Source organism: Carassius carassius, chromosome 2 (genome assembly GCF_963082965.1).
Source record: "Carassius carassius chromosome 2, fCarCar2.1, whole genome shotgun sequence".
Taxonomy (NCBI): Eukaryota; Metazoa; Chordata; class Actinopteri; order Cypriniformes; family Cyprinidae; genus Carassius; species Carassius carassius.
This window is the reverse complement of record NC_081756.1, coordinates 41,454,274-41,475,808: the sequence shown is the minus strand read 5'-3', so window position 1 is coordinate 41,475,808 and position 21,535 is coordinate 41,454,274. Positions and strand designations below refer to the sequence as shown.

Sequence of the window (21,535 nt, the reverse complement as noted above, 5' to 3'; positions counted from 1 at the left end):
ACCGTTAGTTTGCTTTGAATGGCTCTCACCTCTGGGCTGAACACAACGTACTGTAAGTACAGGTTTCCTCTGTTTCTCCTTGTGTTACTCACTCTCTTTCCTTTCCTCTCCACAGGTATCAACTTGGACACAAAACACAGTTACTCTGCTTTGGATGGCTTTCACCTCTGGGCTGGACACAGCGTACCGTGCTATCTCCGGAGATCTGAAGCACGCTCACAACATATACTGTACTGAACTAGGCTAGGACCAGCAATCTCCTTGTCCTCCCACGCCGAAGTGCGTGAAGGCGGGGGTTTATCTGACAGGACACACGGCAATACACAGCAGCCCACAGCAATATACAACACCACGTCAAAATTATAGGTTTTCACAGCACGAAGACTCACCCACCACACTCAGTGTACGGAAAGGACACCCGTCTTCCTTCACTTCGCTTGGTTCGGATCTGGCGATGGAATATGCGGCCTAGCTAGTGATGTCGTCGTTGTGACTACTTCAATAAGTATTCCTTCGGCTCTCCCACCACACTATATTAGGGGTAGGGCCGCCCTCCTCCTCCTGGAGAGATCTACACAACGCCAGGTCAATATACAGGGCACTTTCGACTGGCTCTTAGTACTCACATCAATGCCACTTCCAATCCCCTTTTTCACGTCGTCTCAGTTCGCCGTATAATCTGTTCACTTCTCAACCTTTAAGGTTCGCGATGTCTTCACAATCATACAATTCCAGCCTGAGGGAGAGAGAGAGTTAGACAGCTACCAGCAGCGTACCAAGACGGGCACAACCCAGTGCTTCACACACACCAAAAAGAGCTTCCCAGACTGGGAAATAACTTGGCCTTAAGTACTGCCTTGTCCAGCGTATCCTCCAATCACCAACCGCTGTCCCTAACTAGGCACAGGTGCATCGAATTCCCTGATTTTCCTTCTTACGGCGCTACCGGAAGTTCCGGTGTTCTGTTTTTCCGGTCCGGGCGGAAACGCTTCCGGGCGGAACCAAACTTCCCGAATTTTGGTTCCGCCCCTAAAGATCGTCACCTTGTGACAATTACCCCATAATGAATTGCATCTTTTTCCCACCCCAACACTTCTGCCAACCAATAATTATATTACTTTTTTTTCCTTAAAAATGACATTTTAGTAAAAGAAGCATAAATAAATTACACATAGCTACACATCAGAAATCACTGATCACAGATCAGGCATTAATGAACACTGTTACTCACTGTTTGTGGCGGTGCTATCGAATTCATATCCTAAAAGTCTGTTTGTAACGCCTGTGCTGACATTGCGACTGAATTATATGTAAATATTTGGGCGGGCAAAGCAGAGAAAGGGGAGGTAACATTTCTCCTTATAACGTCACAAGGAGGAGATTCAAGATCAGCCCAGTTGAGCTTCCATTTTCTCAAAGGCAGAGAAAGATAGCAAAATCTTGATTTACACCGATTAAAATTTCTAGAAACTTGGGGACCATATACAGGCTAGGGGAACTCATATTAATGTTAAAAAACCTCAGAAAGTGAAAATTTCATGTCATGGGACCTTTAAAGCAAGAGCAGAGGAACATGTGCAGGACAACCTGGCTGCCGCCGTGTCTGTTCCAAACAATTGTGTGCCTGCTTTTCATGAGCATGACTAAATGTAAAACATTTATACAGAGTGAAAAATTGTACATCTCGTTTTCAGCTTTCCATGTCTTGCCAAATTTCATGTTTACAATTACATGCATTTTTTGGTTGTAGATTTATGACTGTTGTAGTGGGCTAAACCACTGAAATGGTGAGCAGAAGGTTGCTGGTCCAAAACCACCAGTATCTCCTTGAGCAAGGCTCTTTTCTCCCGGTTAATCCAGGGCATTGTAGGTCCCTGTAATAACACTGTAAATCCCTTTGGATAAAAGCTCCATGACATTTTTTGATGAAGCTTTTGAAGTATGCGTGCTTTGAATTCAGGGGTAAAGGAGGGATCCATAGAACAATGGAAAAAAAGCACTGAGAAAAAAAATGGAGGAAACAAAAAGGAGGGTAGACAAATGGAGGTAACTGTTTTGGTCATAGATCCTGTCTCACTACATATAGCAATGAATGAGGAAACCAGGGATGCCCCCAAAAAATAATACTTTAACCTTCAAGGGAATACACAGGGCCAACAGGAGCACAGGACACACACGGGTAGACGTATTATCTCCAACAAATATGAACTGAATGGACTAGGGCTTTAAACAAAGGATGATTGGGAAAACAGAGGTGCAAGGATTGACTTATTAAAAGGGTACACGGCACACGCGGGGAGGAAGAAAACAACACAATGAGTCAAGTGGTGTGACAGTAGCCATTTAAAGCTTTATAAATGCCAAGTCATGTGACCTGTTTGTTTTTGACAATATGGACCAGGTCTCTGTAAATCCTTCCAAAACTCCACTTGGTCTCTCAGGCTTCGTGTTGTTGTGGCGATGATTTTTGAATAGCGGCAGCGGTTGTATTCTACAGGAAAGACACTGAACAAGTTTCCATCAGGTGGATCAGTTAGAGCGATCCCTAAATGTGTCATACACAGACCTAGAAATACATCCTCTATGTAAACCGCTTTGATAAGTTGTGCTGTTTTAACAAGTTTCACTGGCAAGTCCAAAGAGAAAACATATCCCAAGCCCAGAGTGTAAGGTGGATATAAAGGTTGGTCATAAACAGCTTTTGGAATATACCATTTAGAATGGGGGTCTCTCTGTACTATTCCTCTCCTAGCCACAAGTCCAGACATATAGTTGTGCTTTGGTGCAGAAAGAAGCATATTCACTAAGTTTTCAATATTGAGAAACACATCTGAATCAACTTTCATTGCGTAGGAGGCATACTGACAGTAACCAGCCAACCATTCTAGTATTACCATGGTCTTAATTGTGAGATTTTTGTAACTGTCCCAGAAATCACTTTGTATAAGGTCACGATACTTTGCACTTTCCTGTAGCAAATATTTTTGAATAGTTTCTCTTTCTTCTGAAGTAGGTAGACCCAACATAAATAATGTGCTCACAGTCTTGTTCCCAACTAACTTCTGTGATCCCCAAGTTGAACGAATGGCATCCCGAGCAGCTGTATTGCTTGGATTTACTGGTACAATTAATACAATAAATGGATTCTCCTTCTGGCACTTCTCTGGTTCATTCAAAACTAAATTATACTTGTATGGGTAAGCCACATAATATGGTTCCAGGGTCTTCCATGATTCCACAGACATTGCCGACACTCTTTTCAGTGAAAAGTTGATTGCTTGACTTGGAAATTTCTCTGGAAGAAATAATCCAACTGTTAAAGCCCAAGATGCTGAGAATTCAATGGGGACGATGTAGTAGCACAGGAACAGGACCAGGAAAACCGTGAATATGACACATGAACGAAGAGATCTGCATACACTTTTTGACTGGTGTTGACTAAAAAGAGAAAAAATGTTTGACCTGTCTTTTGTCATGTCATGTATTGATGCATTCAGCTAAATAAACGTTTGTTATTATTACTACACACTGTGGTGCTGTACAAGGTATAAATGTCAAAGTACAACAGTTCCAATAAAAGCATAAACAATTTTCATGCACAAGATGGATAGAAACAAATTGGACTTATCTAAATCTGTATGCCACTTCTAAAAAGACTTTACAAATTGAATCATCATTAACTAAACACTAAAATTCATACAAAGTGGGTAGTAACTTTATTATACAAATGAAAACAGAAGCATTGGTACTTTACCTTTGTTTTTTAGTCTTCCACATTTCCGCTGTTAACAGAATTTCATACGCATTATCAAGCACTACCATTGTATGACAAACACACATGGTGATTGTGAAATACACAGTGAGTCAAACCTTTTTTCTTTTTTTTTTTCATAACCTGTCCCACCCCTTTACTGCCTCAACAAGGAAACAACAGTGACCTTTATATGACATACGCCTCAAACATGAGTGAAGATCCTCTGCATTTCACTAAGCCAGTCATTGACCTAGAAACTAGCATATGATTTTCCAGTAAGTTAGTATAGTGATTAAAAATGAATGATTAATGAGTGATTAATGAGGCCATGCTAAGAGATTTTGAAAGCAGAATAAATTCTACTGCCTATTAGTACTATGTGCATGGACATGTTAAAAACATGTCTCTCAGGTTGATCGTGATTGTTTTTTTCATTTGTGATACCATGGTTACACTGAAAACATTATAATCTGGCATTCTATTATGGTTATCAAAGACAAAAATAAATATGCTAATCCGGAACTGGTGTTTCAAAAGACACACCTATATTCATCCAATTACATGTATATTTTATCATAGTTCATAATACTATACTGTAGCTTAACACAAAGAGAGCTGGATGCTGTATGTGTTAGAGAGGGTAAGTGAGGACCCAAATACGGTTCAACAGAAAATAGAGACTTTAATTTAAACTCAAATGTTCTTCTGAGAGAATAAGGCAGATAAGCAATCTGCAGAGAGGGCGATAAAAAACAAAACAGAAAAATCAGCAGATAACTTGGAAAAAAAACTCTTTGGCACCAGTCTGGGGCTGTAGATATAGCGGCGACAGGCCGCGGGTACCTCAGAGGGGACGCGGGTAACGGGCAGACCGTGCTCTCTCGGCATCAGGCAAACAAACTGGACAGAATACAAAGGTGAGGGTGATAAACAGAACAGGAAGGGTTAACAGGCAGGTCTCAACAGGACAAGACAGGACAGGACTTGAACGGATTCTGATAGGATAGTAGTCTGCTTCGTGCGAGAAAAAACTCAAGTGAGAATCTGACAAAGGAGGCAGCAAAAGCAGAGGGAGAAATAGAGGAATAATCAGAGGGAAAAAGGGAACAGGTGGGCAGAGTGCAAACAAGGTAGTCAGGGAAGATGAGAAACAGCTGGGAAAAGAGAATGTGAAATTAATCTATAAGACTTGAAGAGGGAGACAGAGTAAGAGGAAACAGGAACATGGCAAGACATAACAGTATGGGTGATACACAAATCCTTTGGCACAAAAGGTAAAAGAATAAAAGTCATATGCTAACAGAGATGGGCTGTATTTTAGATATATGTATGTGAAATGCAAAATACTATTCTGTATTTTAAAGGCTTTGAAATAAAATCCAATAAAATGTGTAAAAAAATAAAATAAATGTATTAAAAAAAAAATACTTGTAGAGATAATTAATGAAAAATGTCCCATCCTTAAGGGGAAGATTTCTGCCACCTAGTGGAAAATAAACAAAATTAAAATTAAAATATCATGATATTCCCACTATAACCAGTAGATGGCTGCAGAGGATTGCTCATTTACTCATTTACCATTTCCACTCTATAATATAGTTTACTTTTATTTTTTACTAAAATCACTATTATATCACTATTATTTTAAAATCACTTTTTTTGTCAAAGTACTGAAGAATGAAGTAGCAAGAGTTTTTAAAAACTGAACACATAAGGTCTAATTTGAATTTACAGCAGCAATTTTGGTGAAAGCTGACTAGTTTGCATCCTTGCTAATAATCAGGGGCACATTAATCCACATGCCTACACTTGGGAGGGGCCCACTGGATGCTGGGAAATTGTATTTTTACAATAATTATTTGTATATATGGGAGTTTGCAGTAGTGACAACAGTATTCTTTAAACAAACTTACACACTCATTTTCAGTGACACCCTGTTTGTAGTATTTGTAGTGAATGGTTCAGTTTAGGTTTCCCCAACACAGTTTATATAGTTGGTATGTTCCAACGAAATACTGTGAGGAGAATGCACAAGTAAAGAAGCCTAGAATGAGTGCTATTCTGTGAGTGCATCTATGTTAACTTGGTAGTGTCACAGTCTTCTGTCTTTCTGTCACTGTCTTCTGTGAGTTTTATTTGTTTGGTGCCATGTGCTCTCTCCTGTCTTTTTCTGACCCTGCCCACCTTGTTACCTCATTATTGTTTAGTTGCTCCCAGGGCTTGAAAACGAACAAAACAAAAAAAAAATTCAATCGGTTCACTCCGAGCAGAGATATTTTAACGTTTCTGTTCTGCGTTCCTCTGATATTATTACCATTCCGAAACCCGTTCGGGTGGAAGAAATACTGGTTAATAACGTTATTTAAAAAAAAAAAAAACTATATTATTTGCCTAATAATAATAATAATATAATAATAATAAAGTACAGCGTTTTCTTTACTCAAAAAGAAAAGGAAAAAATAGAGATCTAACGCTTAGTCACAGCCAATAGGCTACAGCATCATCATCTCTAGATTTTGTCCAAATGTAAGCCACTTAAAAAATAAAAAAAAATAAAAAATCTATCAACACTTTAAAGACAAAATATTTTTAAGATATTTAAAAATGTTTGCTGCATTGTTAACATTATAAGATTGCGTTTTGAGAGTAAAAAAGAAAAAAAAATTGCGGCTCACGTCGCATTTTATTAGCCCTATTACTTCGGAAATAATAAAGGCTAAAATGCCTGTAGTCTAAAGCAAAATGTTTAAAAAAATTATAAAAACAGTTATTAGTTTAGGCTATAAAAACGTCAATCCAAAAACAAATTAATCTAAGGTGAAGCTGATGCCTACACTGTTAAAAATCGCTGTAAAATAACGGCCAAATTTCAACAGTAATATACTGTTTTTCATTAAAACAGTGCATTCTGGGTAATATTAATCATTTTCGAGAAGGTAGCCTGCTGCTATATATCGTAAATTAACAACGTTCAAAGTCGACACTCAGCGACTGTGTTTCAAATCACACCCTACACCCTCATTCACTATTCCTACATGAGTTTACTAATATATTCCACCTGATGGAGAGAATGAAAACTAATGAGTGAATTCAGACACTGATCAACAGCTGCTGTTAACGAGTAGAATCACTGAAGAAAAAAGAAACAAGACAAACACATGAACTACAACTGACTTCAGCCACAGCCTTAGATGAAATCAACTGAAGATTTAAACAATCAACAAACAGCTTTACCAACTTCACTCATTACTAACCAGACTGACTTTATTTCTGTCAGATCAGAGATCAGAGATCAAAAGATCTTATTGAGAATTACAGAGATTTAGATGATAATGTTACTGTTTCGTTTGACGTCACCATTGTGGAGATCAGTGTTTGCTTTAGTTGTGCTCCTGACCCTTGACTTTTGTACTTTAAATTTTGTTTCATTGCTATATTTGTATCTTTATGATACATCTGTTACAGCAATATTAATTTTAACGGTCAAGTGATTATGGCTGTTTCTGTCAGGCATGATCTACTAGCCTGACTGACTTAAAGTGTTGCTATAGTAATCAAATATTAATTTGGTGTTGAAATATGTGAGTGAATTACACAGATTTTTTTGTTTCTTCAATTTTATAAGATAGAACAGTAATGTGAGAACCAGAACATATGGATTTAATGACAGTTTGAGTTTTAAATATTTTGGGCAGCAGTGTCTGCAACACTCAAAGAGAGACATCAACAATCAGGATATGAATCTCAACAATGGTGACAATCAAAAGGTTCATGATGCAATGCATGCTGGGTACCAGCACAGGATAAAACTCATCCATTACTCCCAGCATGCATTGTGGCATGAATAAATTATGCCCCTGAATTGTTCACTTATTTTCTTGAATTCTTATGTGCTTATAATTTTGCTTTTGTCTTAAGTTTTAGTAGCATGTTTTGTGATGTTCAGAACTTATTTGTTTATTTATTTTGTTGATTGTCACCATTGTTGTGATTCATACACTGATTCTTGATGTTTCTGTCTAAATTTCAGCAAAGGTTTTTTTTTATGAGTGAAATTTTCTTAACAGTCTTTCATAACTTAAGGCTCAGAAGGGTTTCTTATTTTGCTGTAGTATCAATAAGACATGGGGCACAGGATTGGATTAGAAATAATAGAGTGTTTGTTCTTGTCAATCTATAAACAACAATACCAGATTCTTTTTCTTCTGTCGACTTTTTTTTTTTTTGCTATAACAAGTTCCAAAGATGCATTGTTACAGCATGTAAAAAAAAAAACCTTAGTTGTTGAAAAGTCACGTTCAAGAGCCCAACTAAAGTAAACACTGATCTCCATCATGGTAGTGAAAAAAACACCTAAACCTATTTAACTCTCAATAAGATCTTATGTAGACATCTGACAGAAATAAAGTCAGTCTGGTTAGTAATGTGAATCTGGTGAAGCTGTTTTAGGAGTTGTTTAATCAGATCTTGAGAGATTTGATGGATTCTTTTATTTCAATTGATTTCATCTAAGGCTGTGGCTGAAGTCAGTTGTAGTTCTTGTGTTTCTCTTTCCTTCAGTGATTCTGTTTGTTAATAGACAGGTGTTCATCACTAATGCTCAATCATCAATTAATCACAGAATTATCTCATTAACTTCACTGATTCAGTGTTACTCAAACACTCTGTAGTGTGCACACATTATAAGTGTTCATTTAAAACTGAGGATTTTGTTGTGGGGTTTAAAGGGTTAAAGATTTAAGATGAAGAAAAAACAGCACGAAACATTATTTAACAGTAATAAACTGTAATTAATTTACAGGAAACAAACTGTAGAAAAACAGTTATTTACTGGCACCCCTGCTGCCAGTAAATAACTGTTTTTCTACAGTTTGTTGCCGTTAAGTAAAGGAAAAACAGTAATAAACTGTAAAATGTAAATGTCAGATTTACCAAATGAAAAAAAAGTTAATTTAATTAAAATATTTGTGAATATCCATAGAAAAAAATTTATGCAAAATCATACACTGATAATGAGAGTAAATACTGAACTCGACTGTATTAATGTGTGTTTGCACAAGAGAGATCTGTTAGTTTAATGTAGTTTTGTGGTTCACCATTGTGCTGGAGAGTAGAGCCTGTGCTTCAGTCAATGATGAGCCACAAATTCTGATCTTCTGCTGTTTATATAAAGACAGTAAATGTGGAGTTGCTGATACAGTGTTGATCTCTGTGTTTAAGTACTTCAGCACATACATGTGTGCTACAGCTGACAATGAGCTGCAGTGATTTGAGTAAAAGTCATGCATTTAGTTTCTTTACTACTACACATTAAGTGTTTGCATTTTCATATTAAGAAATATTTCTTCTCAGTGGACTCAAATGAAATAAGTTCATAGTACTAACATCATAGGAATGCTAGCTTTTAAACTCGAACTGTTTGAAGCAGTGGGAGTGGACTTAATTTCCATGGTAGAATTTACGGTAAAATACTGTAAGAAATAAGAGTGGTAAATTAATGGTTGAAAGCTGTAAATTAACAGTACTTTACTGGCACCCCTGCCAGTAAATTACTGTTATTTAGCGGCACAATTTTTTACAGTGTACCTCTCTCTTTCAGCACGAATCCAAATGTTTCCATGTTCCCGACGTATCTGGATGCTATTTAATATAAAGAATATAGAATAATAGTAGTAAATGTATAATAAGTAACGCTGTATATGCGTCCGAAAGTTGCACTCCAAATTTAATTCTAAGAATTATTTAATTAGTTAATATAGCAAATGAAAACTGTTCAGCTTCCGGGAAATTTGAGTAGCTCCGCTAGGCTATTTTAGTTCCCCTACTCCACAACAAAATAATTTCAATTAACAGTATTTAGAAAAGAACAAGAATGAAAAATATAAGAAGCTATAGCAATATTAACGACAAAATAAAACTAATTAATTTAGGCTAAAACGAAACTGAAACCAGCGGGTTTCTCATTCAACACAAAATCAAAGTTTCTGTATTCGCGATGTATTTGAATGACAAATGATTATACAAAATAGCCTAGTGTTTATTATAGCCTAATGTTTGTAAACATTTTGTATCTGCATTGTCTATTTCTGAATGAAATTTTTTTTTTCCTCTCTAAAAACGTATAGCTATACAAGTTTCTCTCTCTCTCTCTTTCTTTCTCTCTTTCTTTCTTTCTCTCTCTCTCTCTCTCTCTCTCTCTCTCTCTATATATATATATATATATATATACGCGTAGCGTATTTTAACCATGCAGCAAACCTTTTTAAATATTTTGATAATTTACTGAAAATAAATAAATGACTTTTTAAACCGTTTAACTGATTATCAATCAGTCAAAATTAGCTGATACTTACTGCATTCATGCACACTCAGAAACCGGTGACTGTGAACGAATCAGCAGAGCTTGTACGAGCTTTTGTCATCGCTGAATCTTTCTCAGACGTTTCCAAATGTCGAAATTGGCTTGCGCATCTATCTGTGCATGATGATGTCCAATGCCCCCGGCGAGCGGAGCTTCTCAAAGTTGCGAATAATCAAAGGAGAGTTGCGGTCCTCATTTGGGCAGAAAAGGCATGCTTGTGCTTGAGTGTCGAATGCACATGCACCAACGCCAAGAACAAAAAAAGGCCCTTTTTGCGCTGCGCCATCAGGCCTAATTTGGTCGTAATCCGGCCCTGAAGGTGGTTCATTGTCATTGAGAATCTCCTATGATGAGTTCACATCTGAGCAGATATTTCACTCATTGGCTTCAGCGCCATATTTGCATATGCAGTCTACTGGAATTCGTGATTGGTTGACAGCAAATTTCAAATATTAAATGGAACGATAAAATAACGTTATTAACCGGTTATCGGCCATTTCAAATTTTCGATTCTTTTTGGAACTATAAAATTTGATTTCGTTTCTGTTTCTCGTTCTGTTCCTGTCAAAATTTCGTTCGTTTCCGGTTTTTGTTTTTGTTCCTTGAACCGGTTCGGAGCCATGGCACCTGTGTTTTTCCCTTGCTCCCGGACTCAGTACCTTCACTCCGCACACCTGTTTCACCCACTCACACACACACACATCTGGTACCCATTGCCCTTGGCTATATATTCTCCTCTCTCACACCACTCTGTCTGGCTAGATTAATGTTAATTGTGATTTGTTGGTTGTTGCTTGTCCTTCGTGTTTTACATTCCGGTTGCTTCTGCTCATGTCCCTGTTGTTTGGTTCTGTTTTGTTTTTGCCTTGTTGGCCTTTTTGTTCTTATTTATTAAAAAAGTAATTTCTTCCCTGCACTTGGACCCAGACCCTGTTTTTTCTTTGCCGGCCCGTGACAGCTAGAGTCCTGCATTCCAGCCTGGACATGATGGGCCTCGATCTTTTGACTACCCCTTGGCAGAGCCGGATCCATAAGGGGTACTTGGGCCAGTGCCCAGGGGCACCAACCATTCACAACAACTAGGGGGGCACCACATGATACAAGCTTTAAAAATATTTTTCGTAAATTGTTTTATTACTAACTTGAAATTCTTGAAAGATCGTACATAACTCGTTTATGAACACTAACTTAACAACAATAATAATAATTATAAATTATAAATAAATAAAGATTACATGACCACTATCAGTCCCCCCCTTCCGTCCCCAATCTGTCAGAGTTGAGTTGGTCCACAACAAGTATGCGCAAATGTGTAATTTTTTTAACTGCTACAGAAAATGAACCAAAATGGACAGACGTCAATTGAGTGGTTTTGCAAAAAGAAAGTTAAAGACTGACAAGGATGCTAGACGTGTGACGCTAACAATGGAGGACAGGAGGCAGATGCAAGTAAATGTAGTTTATTGACAGGAGTAGTGATGGATGAATGCTGGTGAGTGACGCAGGAACCACGATGGCAGCACAGACAGGTGGGTAGGTGATTTGAGTGCGTTGGTAGCGATGGCGGTGATGGTAGATCGGTGATCGGCGGTGATAATCCGTGAGTGAGTGTGAATATCCAATGAAGACTGAAGCAGGAAACTGAGCAAGGACAGGAACACAGGAGCACGAACAGACATACACACGAGGACCTCAAACAACGATCTGACAAACAGGAGACGAAAGACAGGGCGTTAAATAGGCGGTTGGAATGAGATGCACCTGCCGCTGATCAGGCGATCAGTGGCAACACCCACATGAACCAATCAACATGACATAACATGACTACAGCTGGAGACGGTGCATTCACGAACCGTGACAGTACCCCTCCTCCTAAGGACGCCTCCTGGCGTCCCCAGAATCTCTTACCTGTCGATTGTAATCATCGATAAGGGAGTGATCCAGGATGTCCCTAGCAGGTACCCAACTTCTCTCCTCCGGACCGTAACCCTCCCAGTCCACCAAGTACTGAAATCCGCGTCCCCTCCTTCTAGAGTCCAGAATACGATTTACCAAATAGGTGGTCTCCCCATCTACGAGACGCGGCGGGGGAGGGACCGGGGTAGGCGGATTAATGGGAGAATGAAATACGGGCTTGATTTTGGACACATGAAAGGCGGGATGAATTCTCCTGTACGTAGGAGGGAGTTTAAGGCGGACTGCCACCGGACTAATGATCTTGGTGACAGTAAACGGGCCAATAAATTTGGGAGCCAATTTATTAGATACGGACCGGAGAGGGATATTCTTGGTTGAAAGCCACACCTTTTGACCCACGACGTATATGGGAGGCCTAGACCGGTGGCGATCGGCCTTGGCCTTGTTGCGCGCCCCCACTTGGAGTAGAGTCTCACGGGCTCTGGTCCAAGTGCGGTGGCACCTCTGGACGAAGGCGTGAGTGGAGGGAACCGCAACTTCGGATTCCATACTGGGAAAAATAGGTGGCTGGTAACCTACACTACACTCAAAAGGAGATAGGCCCGTAGCTGATACTGGTAAGGTATTGTGGGCGTACTCCACCATAGACAATTGTTGGCTCCAGGAGGAAGGATTCTTGGAGACCAAACATCGCAACACCCTTTCCAAATCTTGGTTGGCTCTCTCGGTTTGACCATTGCTCTGGGGGTGAAACCCTGAGGACAGACTTACAGTCGCTCCCAGTAGTCTACAGAATTCTTGCCAAAATTTAGCCACAAATTGGGGTCCCCTGTCGGAAACCACATCTATCGGGAGGCCATGTAAACGAAAGACGTGGTCTATGACGGTCAACGCTGTCTCCTTGGCTGAGGGTAATTTGGGCAAGGGAATAAAGTGGGCCGCCTTCGAGAACCGGTCCACCACGGTTAAAACTACCGTGTTGCCCTGGGAGGGCGGGAGGGCGGTAATAAAATCTAGAGCGATGTGGGACCAGGGTCTCGAAGGAACCGGCAGCGGTTGGAGTAACCCATCAGGGGGCCGATTGGAAGTCTTACCAGTGGCACAAACAGAGCAAGCCAAAACAAAACTGTGAATGTCGCGAGCCATAAGTGGCCACCAGAATCGTTGCTTGACTAAAAATCTAGTACGGTTAACCCCTGGATGGCAAGCTACATTCGAGCAATGTCCCCACTGGATAACGTTGGACCTTAATCCCTCCGGCACCAATAAACGGTTCGGTGGGCACCCGGGCGGAGGCGTTACCCCTTCTAAGGCCGTTCTGACCTTCGATTCGATCTCCCATGTGAGAGTGGAGACCACTAATGTCTCAGGAAAAATACACTCGGGAGTGGACGGGCGTTCAGAATGGTCAAAAATACGCGACAAAGAATCGGGTTTGATATTCTTGGAACCCGGGCGGTACAAGATAGTAAAGTCAAAACGTCCGAAAAAAAGTGCCCACCGAGCCTGCCTGGAGTTCAACCTCTTGGCGGTGCTAATGTACTCTAAGTTCTTGTGGTCAGTCCATACTATAAAAGGAACCCCCGATCCCTCTAACCAGTGTCGCCATTCCTCTAATGCCATCTTAACTGCCAACAATTCTCGGTTACCAATATTGTAATTTCGTTCTGCCGGAGATAAACGATATGAAAAATACGCGCAAGGGTGGACCTTGTCGTCTAAGGGAGAACGTTGAGATAACACCGCTCCTACCCCCACCTCTGATGCGTCGACCTCCACCACGAACTGACGTGTAGGGTCAGGGGTAATCAGAATAGGGGCTGAAATGAAACGGCTCTTCAGTTTGGCAAACACAGCCTCAGCTGTGTCCGACCACCTGAACGCAGTCTTGGCGGAGGTCAAGGCGGTCAGAGGTGCGGCTAGTTGGCTGAAGTTGCGAATAAAACGCCGGTAGAAGTTAGCGAACCCCAGAAACCTCTGTAGGCCTTACGGGAATCTGGGCTTGGCCATTCTACCACAGCCTTAACCTCCTCAGGATCCATGCGTATTCCCTCAGTCGACACGATATACCCCAAAAATGGAATTGACTGTGCATGAAATTCGCATTTCTCCGCCTTGACAAAAAGCCCATTCTCTAGCAACCTCTGAAGCACTCGTTGGACGTGCTGCACATGTTCCTGGAGAGAAGAAGAAAAAATCAATATGTCGTCCAGGTAGACATAAATGAACTGATCGATCATATCTCGCAGCACGTCGTTGACGAGTGCCTGGAAGACCGCTGGGGAGTTGGAGAGCCCAAAGGGCATAACCAAGTATTCAAAGTGCCCTCTGGGGGTGTTAAAAGCGGTCTTCCATTCATTCCCCTCCCTGATCCGAACCAAATGATACGCATTGCGTAAGTCCAGTTTTGTGAAAATTGACGCTCCCTGCAACCTCTCGAAGGCCGAAGACATCAACGGCAAAGGATAAGTATTCTTTACCGTGATGTTGTTCAGTCCCCGGTAATCAATACAGGGTCGCAGAGATCCGTCCTTCTTTCCCACAAAAAAGAACCCCGCCCCCGCAGGAGAAGAGGAAGGGCGGATGAATTTAGAAGCTAGAGAATCAGAAATATATTTCTCCATAGCCTCCCTCTCTGGAACAGAAAGTGAATAGAGTTTGCCCTTAGGCGGAGACTTACCTGATAGTAAATCTATGGCACAGTCGTAAGGACGATGCGGAGGAAGAGAAGCAGCCCGAGACTTACTGAACACTTCCTTCAGATGGAGGTACTCAGCGGGCACGTTAGACAAATCCACCGCCTCCTCCTGCAACACAGACACAGACACAGACGGACAGGCAGACACTAGACAAGACTCATGACACCTTTTACACCAAGACAAAACGGAGTTAGAGAGCCAGTCAATGCTAGGGTTGTGGAGGAGGAGCCAAGGGTGTCCGAGGACAATGGGTGCCAGGGGAGAGTCAAGGATGTGAAAAGAGATGGTTTCGGAGTGATTGCCAGAGGTGATGAGTGTAATGTCTTCAGTGATGTATGATATGGTGGGAAGTTGCTGACCAGTGAGGGCGTGGACCGTGATGTGGTGCGGAAGATGTCTGAGGGGAATGTGGAGCTTGTGGGCTAATGTGCTGTCCATGAAGTTACCTTCCGCCCCGGAATCCAGTAGTGCCTGACAGTGATGTGTCTGTGCTGACCACCGCAGCCATACAGGGAGGAGCGTAGAAGATGATGGTGATGATGATGATGATGATGAGGTCTTCTCGGCGGAGATCCCACCCGATAGTAGCCTCATACGTACTACCGGGCCTGGCCCTTTTACCGGACAGGCGTGGGCTTGATGTCCGGCTCCCCCGCAATAAAGGCAAAGGCCCAGGGACCTCCGCCTCTCCTTCTCCTCCCGGGAAAGCCGAGCTCGCCCTACCTGCATGGGCTCGTGATCGTAGACGGGGCTGGCCACGTCCCCGCCACTGAACCGCACGTCTGCCGGTCCCCTGGATGGGGTGTTGAGTAGCCCCCTCCTCTCCATCCGTGCCAGACGTGCATCGACCCGAAGGGCCAGCTCAATAAGTCCATTGAACGACGGGGAAAGGGTCCAGGGCGTAGATCTCCCTCTGGACGCGGTCAGCCAGCCCATGCAGGAACATGTCCCACTGCGCCTCCTCGTTCCAATGGCACTCCGCCGCCAGGGTCTGGAACTCGATGGAATAGTCCAAGACGGATCTCTCGTGCTGGCGTAACTCCGCCAGCCTCCTGGCCGCCTCCCGTCCTGCGGCAGCCCGATCAAAGACCCGTCTCATCTCGGCGGAGAGCGCCTGGAACGAGGCGCAGCATGGGTCCTGGTTCTCCCACACCGCTGTTCCCCACAATGCCGCCCTCCCAGAGAGCAGGGTCAGGACGAAGGCCACCTTGGCCCTCTCACTGGCGAACGTTCTAGGCTGGAGGGCAAAATGCATATCACAACGGTTAAGGAATGCCCTACAATAGTCGGGCTCACCTGAGTACGCTTCCGGAATCGGGAGGCGTGGTTCCGGCTAGGAGGGGGCCTCCGATGGTGCTGGTGGAACAGGCGGTGTGAGTGGCGCAGTAGGAGCTCGTAATAGCTGGAACTGTTGGGTGAGCTCGGACACCTGCGTCACTAAAGCCTGAACCGCGCGACCAGTGTCGTTAAGAGTCCGCTCCTGGGAGTCCATCCTCCGAACACTGGCGCTGAGGAAAGCTTCGAGGGAGGAGGGTTGATTACTCGCTGCCTCCATGTTGGTCAGATCGTTCTGTGACGCTAACAATGGAGGACAGGAGGCAGATGCAAGTAAATGTAGTTTATTGACAGGAGTAGTGATGGATGAATGCTGGTGAGTGACGCAGGAACCACGATGGCAGCACAGACAGGTGGGTAGGTGATTTGAGTGCGTTGGTAGCGATGGCGGTGATGGTAGATCGGTGATCGGCGGTGATAATCCGTGAGTGACTGTGAATATCCAATGAAGACTGAAGCAGGAAACTGAGCAAGGACAGGAACACAGGAGCACGAACAGACATAGACACGAGGACCTCAAACAACGATCTGACAAACAGGAGACGAAAGACAGGGCGTTAAATAGGCGGTTGGAATGAGATGCACCTGCCGCTGATCAGGCGATCAGTGGCAACACCCACATGAACCAATCAACATGACATAACATGACTACAGCTGGAGACGGTGCATTCACGAACCGTGACAAGACGTTTAGCTAAAATTCAAAATGTTCCAGGGATTGAAAGTTTTTTTTAAAAAACGAGTGAAGAATGAGCTCAGGATGACAATGACACAGAAGCGATTGACTGTACTCTCCCTCTTTACCATTGAAGTTAAAGTTAAAACATTACCGTCTACAGCCGCGAGAGGGCGCTCTATGTTCTCAGTGGTACAGGAGCACTGAGCAGCATAAAGCGCCCTCTCACAGCTGTAAACGGTAATGTTTTCTCTTGGTTCTTGGTTCTAAATAAATGCGACTTATAGTCCAGTGCGACTTATATATGTTTTTTTCCTTGTCACAACGTATTTTTGGACTGATGCGACTTATACTTAGGTGCGAATTATAGTCCGAAAAATACGGTAGTTGGACAAGTTAATAAATAACATTTGAGAAATCACCTTAATTATGTCTGAATGTGACACCACACTGTCTTAATACGGCCCTGCACCTTGGGCCGGCCTTCGGGCCAGTTTTCATGTCATAGTTCAGACATGGGCCAGGCCACTGGCTTGTTTAAGGCTTCTCATTATTTTTTATATTTTAGACATACATGAGTTAGTGATGAAAAAAAAACTGTTGCAGTGGTGGAAACCACATGAGACTGTGCTAGAGTGGCTCGAAAGTGTTTAATTTCCTACCACCAGCAGCATGTATGGTGCGTGCAGTCAGCGCAGCTGAAGAGTTCTGTATTTAAATGCATGCACTAGCCTTAAGCTTGCCACAAAACATTGGCAAAAGTAATTATCATTAATGTGTCAGGGGGGGAAACATTAAGGAGATATTTGAATTTGCTGATAAATAGTGTTTCTGAGTCAATGTTGCAAGGATGAAGTTGACTCGCCATCTTCTCATTAGACTTGCCTTTAGAGAGAAGTGCATCTTTACAAATTATGTTGAAAGAGTTTTTGTTTTTGATTGGTTTTTATTTCGTTAAGTAGTAATTTAAAGCTTTCTATAGATATATTTATCATGTCTGTGAGGCATGTTTTTGCTGAGTTTGGTTCATTTTTGTTAAGCGCACCTTTTCAAGACGAAACGGCACACTGTAAAACATGACTATGATTTTAACGGTACAAAACTGTGAAAATGCTTCAGTACAAATCTGTTAAATGGTTAACGGTAATTTCCTGTAAAAGTTTACAGGGAATAACCGTAAACTGACGTTCCCAGAATTGTCCGAGTTGCATTTAAAAAAAATTTGAATTTGATGTTTTTTCTTTGAAATAACTATGTTTCTTCTCTTTTTTTTCTTAGCTGTTATGTTTATTAGGGTTGTATGTTACATATAATGTTGTTATATTAATGTTTATTGCATATTTCAGTTTAATGAGTCTCACCATGATGGTGTTTACTGCTTGTGTGAATGACACTGTGCACCTTCTATGTATCTTATTATTTAAAAGCTGCTTGTGATGGGCTTTGTTTCATCACGTGTCTTTCTCATTACCACTTGCTTTTGATGGTTAGCAGTGTATTACAAAGGTACAAAACAGATTTCAGTACTTCAGTAAGTTTTAAAACCTGTTAATAATATGTCAGTTAAATTACGGTATTAAACTGTAAATGTAATGTAATCAGTGTTGGGGAGTAACTAGTTACATGTAACGGAGTTACGTAATTTAATTACAAAATAAATGTAACAGTAATCAGTTACAGTTACTAAGAAAAAATGAGTAATTAAATTACAGTTACTTATGAAAATTGTAACGATTACAAAGAGGATTACATTTGAATATTTACACACATCCACATACAGCTTATTACTTTCCCAAATTGCACTAAGACATATGGCCCATAATCTCCGAGACGCGGAAAACACATTCGTAGAATCGAGTCATAAAAATGGAATTCAGCCTATAACGCGGACGCAATATGCCACATTTTGGACGAATAAATCAAAAGTAGGTCAGTACACTTGAATCAAAACCCGATATGGACTGATGTCTGTGAATATTAAGCCGCAAAAAGACTGAAAATGAATCCTGCACGTTCTGCGTGTCTGTGGAAATCAGGCGCTGACTGGACATCGGGAGAACCGGGACTATTCCCGGTGGCCTGGCAGACGATTTGGTCTTCTACTTTAATATTGTTATTGTATAATTGCAGGCCGAATATACTAAAGCGATTATTTCCGAATCCGCCATTCGATAATTAAATTTCTAATAAATCATGAATCGGTTAGTCGTGACTGGCAATGGTTGGGCTCGCGCGCTCTCTGCGCCTCCGCCGAACGGTTTGGATCAGACTCCGAGTAATCAATGCGAGAGAGAGAGACCGGAGTGAACTGTGTAAGCGCACAGCTGGAGCAGAGAAGCGACACTTCTGTTCAGGGTTTCAGGTGCAGGTCAGTTTCATCTGTAAATATGCTAATGTAGTTTTGTCTTTGTTTACTTAGTCAAGCAGCAGCAGCACATTGCTCACAATCACTCAAAATACTGTATAAACGACGTCATTATTATCTTTTGTAATGTTACAGTAGTAAGTTAGCAGACAAATCATCATATTTTATCATAGGTTTAGGGGGAGCTAGTGGATACAAAAACACAACCCTTAGGAAAATTAATATAACCTATGGTATGGCACTAACCGTGGTTTAATTATGGAATTTGTAGTAAAAATAAATACAAGTGGTAATTCATTTGCCAAAAAAACAAAATTGCACTTACAAAACATGGTAAAAGTCAAATAAAAATCTTCAGTATTAAAGTCATGAGAGAGATGGATGGATAATGGAAGTGAAGGTGCAGTTCAGGAGAGAACTCTTAATTACGTTGCAAGTCCCCCAACCTAAGGATTCAAATCTTTTTGATGTCAGGTCCAAAAAAAAAATAGGGTTGTGAGTGTGAGATTTCCCAGCCTATTTTTTTCCCCAGTCCGCCCCTCATGGAAATTAATCTCTAGAACAGTCACTTCATGAGCATTTTTTACTTATTTTGAGAAACTATCATCATATCATATACAAAGAGACAGCAGTGTTTCAGAAAGACACCAATGTTTCAGGAGTTTAGTACACAAAATAGGACACATGCTTATTAGATAACCGTATTTGAGTTGATGTATATGCTTTTATTTTTTTATTAACTATTTTTCCCCAAACCATTGTTAGATGCAGTTAGATGCCTGTAGTTTTGCAAAGATTTGGTTTCAAAAACAGTATCTATAAACATTTCTTTTGATTTTAAATCTGCTTTGAACTTCAGATCAATCTCTAAGTAAAGTCTGATTGTGTGGTGGATGTGTTCAAATGTGATCATCTTAATTTAAGTGATGAAGGATGGTGAAAGTCTGACAGTATTGAGCACTACTGTAAGGTTAAACCTGCATGGTGTAAAATGGTTGAAGATGATTTACAGTTGCAAATTAACATTCATTAAAAATTTATAAAAGTAATCAAAATGTACTCAAAAGTAATTAGTTACATTACTTTATTAAAGTAATTAAAAAAGTTACACTACTATTACATTTTAAACAGGGTAACTTGTAATCTGTAACCTATTACATTTCCAAAGTAACCTTCCCAACACTGAATGTAATGTAATGTAAAACATTAAATGTCGTTACCATATTTTTTACGGTATAAAACTGTTGTTACCATATTTTTTATGGTATAAAACTGTTAAGCCTAAAACGGTGTTACCATATTTTTTTACGGTATAATTCTGGCAACCACAGCTGCCGTTTTTTTACCGTATATTTTACTGATTACTTTTTACACTGCAGAAAGTGCATCATGATTGTTTTCTTTATTTTATAAAAGCATGTTTTGTTAATATTGTGAGTGCACACAAATACAAGTAGACCCTTTACGTTTTTGTCTTACCTTTATGAGCAAAAATAACGGTGTATCCACTGAAAAAAATGCAAGTGATCGCATTGGCGCCTCCGTGTCCTGCAAAGCGCGTTTCAGCTTCCACTCTCTGCACAAACTATTGGATATAGTGCACATTTATCTAGGTTTAACGTTAAACATTATATGCTTGAACTGTTTTATATCTATAGATTTTATTTTAGGAAAGTCATGATGATTTGAGAAGGTTAAACTGATCAAACATAGGTTTATTGTCTGCTGCCGGCCGCTTGGTCATTACTTTAAAAAACAAAAACGTATATTTAATGAGCAAAAAATGCTCCAAACATTTTTCTAAATTAACTTAATAAAAAAATACACTGTGACTTCAGTCATTTACAAATGTTTGGATATAATCTGTGTGTCAGCTGAAGGTTTTAGGTTTAGTCACTGTGTTCCATCAGAGGTGCTGCTTCAAAGTCTCAAGGAAACAAATGTGTGGATATAAGGACCTATCTGATAGGTAAGACTCAAACCACTGAAATGTGGTTCCTGAGATGCCCTTTGTCATTAGGGTTGATAGGAGGATCTGGTGGTTAACCGTGTCAAAAGCAGCGGACAGATCAAGCAGGATAAGTACTGAAGAGTTGGATTCCGCTCTTGCCAGTCTTAGAGCTTCAACAACTGAGAGCAAGGCAGTCTCAGTTGAATGTCCACTTCTGAAGCCAGATTGGTTGCTGTCAAGGAGGTTGTTCTGTGTGAGAAATGCAGAGACTTCTTTGAACACAGCTCGTTCAAATGTTTTTGCAATGAAAGGAAGAATGGAAACTGGTCTGTAGTTCTCTAAAAGAGATGGGTTGAGGTTGGGTTTCTTAAGTAGTGGAGTTATACGAGCCTGTCTAAATGATGAGGGAAAAAACACCAGTGTGGAGGGATATGTTAGTGATGTGAGTGAGTGCAGGTACAACTGCAGGAGAAATGG

General features: G+C 40.9%; 1 protein-coding gene, 1 long non-coding RNA gene and 1 pseudogene across 2 annotated transcripts in view; all 3 read right to left on the bottom strand.

Moving 5' to 3' along the window:
- The window catches only part of LOC132109802 (microtubule-associated tyrosine carboxypeptidase-like), a 383,617-nt gene that overhangs the window by 288,198 nt on the left and 73,884 nt on the right, over positions 1-21,535 (bottom strand). The gene's annotated exons all lie outside the window — the stretch shown is intronic.
- Positions 2,352-4,133, bottom strand: LOC132099041 (beta-1,3-galactosyltransferase 2-like; annotated as a pseudogene).
- Positions 5,798-17,494, bottom strand: LOC132098122 (uncharacterized). The gene is made up of 3 exons (XR_009422839.1): positions 17,215-17,494; positions 11,072-11,127; positions 5,798-5,836 (listed from the first exon to the last, which is right to left on the bottom strand). It is a non-coding gene; the product is annotated as an uncharacterized LOC132098122 (long non-coding RNA).